Here is a 7,835-nt window from a genome sequence, read left to right on the forward strand (position 1 = left end):
CTTATATTGGGAATATGTTGTGAACTTGATGATTACATTAACAAAATACCTTAGTAGATTTAACTTAGTGAAAAATGTAGCACTCGACAGATGATCAAATATAGTCCCAACGGATGACTCAATATAGTCCTGAAGGATGATGATTTGACATCCATCGAGTGAGTAGCTTATGTAACAATAAGTCAGGTAGCACATTTCTGCAAACATCTTTGTATAGATTCTGTAGTAGCATATAAGTCATGTTGACTTTAATTAGATATGCAGAATAGGCTGATTAATTGTAAATATAAGATGTCTTGTAATTCTGCATAAGTGAAATGAAGTCAAGTATCAAATAGCTACCCGACAGATGATCAACAAAGCTACCCGACGGATGATCAACAAGGCAACCCGATGAATGACAGGTATGTACCCGATGGATGATCAATTCAAACATCTGTTGACAGTGACAACACAGTCACATGCGTTGGGTGTTTGCAAAAGGAATGTGGGAGCCTGTTTAACATGAAATGAAGAACAAAGAAGCATTACCATTTTCATGCAAGCTAAGAAGATTTTCAAAGATGCTGGAATAGAGTAGTGAAGCAGCATGGAGTTTGACTTGATAGTTTTGTTTTATTATCCTATCTTATTACCATGTAAACTTGGTGATATATAAACCAAGTGTAGCTAGTGAAACAAATAAATTAGCAAACACTTTTAGAAGAGAAATAGAAAAGGCTGTAACTGTTAAGAATTTCTCTATAGTTTGTTTGTTCACTTATAAAAGCAGCTGTAAAACAACTTGTTCTTTACAGATTTCTTAAATCAATATATATATATATATATATCTGGTGGATACTTTCAAATCCACCAAAAAGTTTTAAAAGCTTGTGTTTTTATTACTTTGTGTTTTTGATTCACTTAACTTGTTATTCCGCACCTTGCAAATCAAAACATATATATATATACATAGTTGAGTTAGAACTTTTTATAGTTCAAGAAAAAGTTTAGAAGAATTACATTCAACCCCCCCTTCTATAATTCTTGCTGCATTGTTAGGGACTAACAATTGGTATCAGAGCAAGCTCTTGAAGCACAAAGAGTTTAAAGATCACAACAAACAGCAAGATGAACAAGAAGGATGTTGGAGTCAAGATTCCTTTTCTGGAGAAAGATAAATGGAAGGTAAAGATGTATCTTCATTTACTTTCTCAAGATGAGGCCTATGTGGATTGCATAGAGAGAGGTCCTCATGTACTAATGAGAGCTACAACTGGAAATGAGCCATCAGTTCCCAAGCTAAGGCATGAATGGTCAGATCCTGATATTGAACAAGTTAGGAAAGATAAGAAGGCCATGAATATTTTATTCAATGGAGTTGATGGTGACATGTTTGACAACATCATCAATTACAAGACAACCAAGGAGGTTTGGGACACCATTCAAATAATTTGTGATGGCACTGAACAAGTTAGAGAAAACAAGATGCAGTTACTAATTCAGCAATATGAGCATTTCCACTATGAAGAAGGTGAAACTCTCACTGAGATCTTTAGTAGATTTCAAAAACTACTAAATGCTCTGAAGCTGCATGGAAGAGTCTACCAAACCAAAGATTCTAACCTCAAATTCCTGAGATCCCTTCCAAAAGAATGGAAACCAATGACAGTCTCCTTGAGAAATTCACAAGAATACAAGGAGTTTACACTAGAGAGACTGTATGGCAATCTAAAGACTTATAAACTTGAAATAGAGCAAGATGAAAGAATGGAGAAAGGGAGAAAGAAAGGAGGGTCCATTTCACTGGTTGTTGAGTTAGAGAAAGAGAAGGAGATGAACATAGAAGTTGTTGAGTCTACTTCAAAGGTCTGTGAAAACAAGGGCAAGGGGCTGGTAGCAGAAAATGAAGATTCTTTGAGCCAAGAAGATATGGATGATATTGATGAACATCTTGCATTTCTTTCCAGAAGATTTTCCAAGCTCAAGTTCAAAAAGAACTTTGGAGCAGCTAAGCCAAATAGAAACATGGTGGATAAATCAAAATTCAAGTGTTTCAAATGTGGCTTGGCATGGCACTTTGCCAGTGAGTGTAGAAAGTCAGATTCCAGCAAGAAGAAGTTTGAGCCTGTGGATTATAAACAGAAGTATATTGAGTTGCTCAAACAAAAGGAAAGAGCTTTTATTACACAAGAAAATGACTGGGAAGTAGATGGTTTGGATGAGGAAGAAGATGTCAGCTATGTCAATCTAGCCCTAATGGCCAAGTCTGATGAAACAGAGACAAGTTCTTCAAGTAATCAGGTAATCACCACTAACCTTGCACATTTATATAAAGCTGAGTGTAATGATGCAATAAATGACATGTCTACAGAATTATATCATTTGCGTTTTACACTTAAGTCCCTCACTAAGGAAAATGCTAAAATCAAAGAAAACAATCTGTTTTTAAGTGAGAGGAATAATGTACTAGAGTCTCAGTTTATTGAATTTGAAAAATTGAGAATAGAATGTAAGATTGCTAAGGAGGAATTAACTGAGTCCTTGAAGAAAGAAGAGATTTTGAAGAAGCAGCTTGATCGTGAACATGAGGTGATTAAGGCATGGAAATCATCTAGAGATGTCCATGCTCAAATCACCAAAGTTCAAGGTATTGATTCCTTCTGTGATGCAGCCTGGAAAAAGAGCAAAGAGAAGCTGGAGTCCAATTTGGTTGAAGGATTGCTAACAGATGTAGACTTGACGGATGATGAGAGTCATCCGTCGGATAATCAAAAAGGTTATCCGTCGAGTGACATAAATCCTCATCTGTCGGCTGTGAGCAAACCTGTGAGTAAAGCCAAACATGCCAAGTTAAATGAAAAATATGGATCGGTTTCCAAAAACTTTATTTCAGGAGAATCTAGTCAAGTAAAGAAGGAGAAGAAAGTGAATATTGGTCATCTGTCCATCAAGCAATTGAATGACAGACAAGAAAAGATTGAGGTTAAAACAGAGGCTAAAAAGAAAAACAATAGAAATGGGAAAGTTGTGACGGTCTCAACCCCGGGGTCAGGAGTTGACGTCACCAACAAAAATAATACTAAACATAATATAATCCAAATCATTAATTATACATAACTACGACCCCTTACCAAGACCTTTTCCAGGTTTAAGTATGATTTAGGTTACAACTATTACAAACCAACTTACAACAAACTATCCTGTCGCAATTAACCTAATGCAGCAACTCAACAGACAACCCTTGGTCCAGCACAACCATCTCAGAGGAGCCTGACACGGAAGAAACTAGAACCCTGCCCTGACTACCGCGGAAGAATCTCCTAAGCATCTGCAATATATATATAAAACATTCTGCAAGGGTGAGCAATCGCTTGCTCAGCAGTACCACTATATGAATAACAAATAAAATAATTTATGATAAAACAGTGATAGGAACAGAGATTATAGCTCGTGTACAAAAGCAGAGTAAACATTCATAAACTGGATATTCAAAACTAGCATGCTCCAAAAAACAACAATATTAGTCGTGTGCTGTATATAATTACCAGAATTAAAGCTTAGCATGCTATTTCATTTTCAATTCATCTGTCTCATCAAGTTGATTTGTTAATCGATTTCAAAACTGAATCAATCAAATCTATTGGACGTTTAACGGGTGAAGATAGCTGATCAGTCTACCCACACCGGACAGCGACTAACGGCCATCCAGAATAAGAATGTGTTCCGGAACTTGGGAAAAGACTAGCTAGGTCTTTCCCCCAACGCTGGACTAATCGGTTAAACAGAATGTCCAACCCAATTATCCACTTATGCAACCACATGTTGGGCCGTTACCGAATAACGGGCCTCTTATGCAACTCCAATAGATTAATTAAATTCCCTTTTTGCCTCTTTCCAAAATTCTATGACATAGGTGGATCAAAATCTTCCACGACATAGGTGGATCAAACAATCTTTCTTTATCCAGTTTCCAAAATCACTATCACCTATCTCTTTGTATTAAAATCATCCTATCACAACACACTATTCAAAACTCTTTTCATTTAAATCACGCTTAGAGATAGGTGCTTTCAAAAGTTACTTTTCCCCAAAACAATTTGAAAATAGTGATTTATAACTACAGGGGATACGTAACTTAAAACGTTTCTGTTCCATTACGAAAGTAAAACATTAGCTATTCACATATACTGAACCATAAAAGAATGGTCAGGGGTACTTGCCTTGCAGAGTCTTACAAATATTATCGATTGACCTTGAACCGATTTGGGACACTCGGCTTTATCGCTTTACTATTTGACTATCCTGGATCCGACTTCAATGCTCAGGTCCTTCACTTGGAACCTCGCTGCGCTTGTCGACTGATCACTAGGTTATCTTAGTTCGACATCTATTCTTGAGTCCTTCGCCTAGAACCTACAGATACAAAATACCCTACATTAAACGTCTAGGTATGCTTGACATATCCTCTATAACACATCTACCCATTCGATATCAAATCCCGACTCATACTTATACACTATTACACTACACGCATCAACTTAGGGTTCACATTCTCGAAAAATAGGTTCTGTGTTCGTTTTCGGAAAAATACATATACTCGTCATTTTACAAAATTAGGGTTATTACTTTTGGCAAAACAATTCACCACCACATACAATCAAATTTCGCATACAACATATATATGTTTATATATACTCGTTCGACGGCCCGATAATTGCTGGATACACTCCCGTATTTCTGTAGTTTAATTTCTCGGAAATGGGGCAGCACCTCCTTTATTTATCGGACTAACCCGTCGAACAACTCGACGTCGACCACAACAACCAATCAATCAATTAATAATGCAACAACCACCAATTACAATCTAAAGCAATCAACAACAACCGCCATTCAACTTCAAAAATCCCAACCACAATTCAACCAGTTAATTATTATTATTATTCGATTATTTACATCTCGAAAATAATTTACGAACCACATTAATATTTTAAAAGTTTAGGACTCGGAATAAACATCACAGTCCACCGTCAACTCATCGAAAATCATAGTTGACGGCGGCAAAATTCATCGGTGCCTGAATCATTCGGGTTTCCAATACGAATGTTACCGATTCAAATCTCGAATAAGTGAATTAAATATCCGAATAATCATCAACATTTCATTCGAGTATAAAAAAAATAATTTGAATAAATCGAATCATTTAATCAACACAATACAGCAGTAACAGGAGCAACCGAGCACCACGCAGTGAACTAGCGGCCACGCGCCACCACCCTCACCATTTCCGGTGAGGGGCAGCGGCTGCCAAAAAGAAACAGGAACATAAAAATCAACCACTGAAATATACATACAAATATATATATATATATATATAAGTGTAGTTAACCCAGAGAACAACCCAAGTCCAACAATTACCGTAGCTGAGTTACCGGAAAAACACGGTGGCCGGAGAAGAAGGCGACGACCTGCTTACCAGAACACAGGGTAACGCCGAACAGAGAGGAACGAAGGAAAACAAAGAAAAACAAGGGAGATGAGAAGAGACGACGCGAGAGGGATAGCGGGAGGAGAGACGAGAGATATCCAGAGAAAAGAGATTGAATTGAGAATGAATTAGGAGTGCAATTCATAAACATCCGACACATACCCCCCAGCTGTGCCACACATATTTGTGTGATTAACACGTGTCTCGACTGAAAATAAGCTTGTGTCTGGACCGTAATTAACAATTAACGATCCGACTTGCGGATAAAACCAACTTCAAAAATTACCAGAATAGCTTTAAAATATCACAAATAATCCAAAGTTATTAAAAATAAATTTTTCAAAATTTTCAAAGTATATTTGAAACGTAACTCGTACCCGCATTTCACAATTAACGAACCGAGCTGTACTTAAAACAATTTCAGAAAATTACGAAAATAGTCTTAAAATATTATAAATATCCCGAAGTTTATAAAAACATAAATTTCGTAATTTTAAAATAATTTCTGAAACGCCACTTATCCCGCTTTTATCAATTAAACGAATCAACGCGCGGGTAAAATTAATCCCAAAAATTCCCAAAATAATTTTAAAATTCTCAGGATAATACGAACTTAATAAAATATAAGTTTCATAATTTTTGAAGATTTCCATGATTAAATATGGATTTTACCATTAAACACACTCAAAAAATCATTTAAAAATAAATAATTAATGAAATATTGATTTCTCAATTTTATAAAGTCCTAAAAATAATTATTAAAATTATAAAATTATAAAACCAATTTTAGAGATCATCCAAATATTTATGGAATTAAAACTATAATAAAATTACTTTTACAAACGACATAAAATCATATAACTCGATAATAATTCACACAGTCCAATCCCCCATATCAACATATCACAATTAATTAAATAACAATCAATAACTGCTGCCAAAATCATTACATACATTTATTTAGTTATTTAAACCTTTATTACACTTTTAAATATTAGAATAAAAAGAAAAATGCACAAGTCGTTACATTCTTCCCCCCTTAAAAAGATTCTACCCTCAGAATCAGATCTAACTACATAAATGAGGATATTTGTCAAGCATATCTGACTCTAACTCTTAAGTAGATCCTTCTGCTCTGGCATTCTTCCAAAACATACTCACTATAGGAATAAACTTATTCATGATGTCTCGCTTCTTATGATCTAGGATCTAGATTGGGTCATACACCCTATTTTAATTAAATAAAGAATATATTACTTTGACACAAAGACACAAAACACACTAGGAGTATGATGCCGCTATGGAAACAATGCTAGCTCGTAGACGACTTTACTTACTTTTCTCGATATCTCACACGTAACGATCCGAAATTCCTAGGGCTTAGCTTACTTTTATTCTCAATTCTTACTCTTCCTTTCTAGGGCGAAACTTCCAGTGATGTTAATGTTCCAACTTGTATCTCTCTATCCTTTCGGCACTAATCCGCATTCGCCCTTTGTATATCATGAGTTACTTCTAACCTTTCCTCAAGTCAATACCCCGTGCTCATAATCTAATGAACTGATTCAGGATCTAACAATTCTTGTAACTTTTCAATCAATTTAAACTGAGAATGAATTTCATATCGAAGTTTCTTTTTATCTTTGATTGTTCAAACTTCAACCCTCACTCTTTCCAATTCTTTTGTTAACTCCTCAGGGATCTTAATTACATATACTGGTCTTGCTTGAGTGATATTTAATAGGATACCAAAATATGTTGGTAATCTCAATCATAATTCATACCTTGAAATCTTAACATACAGCTGTTTCTTTTCCAATCTTCATAGTGGAATCCTTGGGCGCTCTATATGGATTTTCTAGATTCTAAATAGCTGAGGATGTTATCAATAAATACAATTACACTTGTACAAGTACTCCTTATACACTTTGTTCAATAAATCTTCAAATATGACTAATGTATTTGTTAATCCATATATTACCATTTGAACTCGTAATGTCCATAACTTGCTCTAAACACAATCTGTAGTATGTCCTCAAGCTTACCTTTAGCTAACGGTGGCATGCTCTTAGGTCACCCTTCACAACCCACTACATTCTTTTACTTGAATCATATAAATAATTAATCTTATACATGGGTCACTAATTTTTGAAGGGTTTTTAGCACATAAACGCAACGAAAACGTAAATTTAAATCTTAAAAAAACCGAAACCCTCTGCAGGATCCATGCGAAAAATAATATTTAATTCGTAGTTCAATATGTTTACCTTAAGAAGCTTTACGTTAATGGAAAGATGGAGGTCTTTAATAGCGATCCAAGAACGATGAACGGAGATCCCTAGCAGCTGCTTCTCAATTGTGAAGCACT

Source organism: Apium graveolens, chromosome 5 (genome assembly GCF_009905375.1).
Source record: "Apium graveolens cultivar Ventura chromosome 5, ASM990537v1, whole genome shotgun sequence".
NCBI classification, from domain to species: domain Eukaryota; kingdom Viridiplantae; phylum Streptophyta; class Magnoliopsida; order Apiales; family Apiaceae; genus Apium; species Apium graveolens.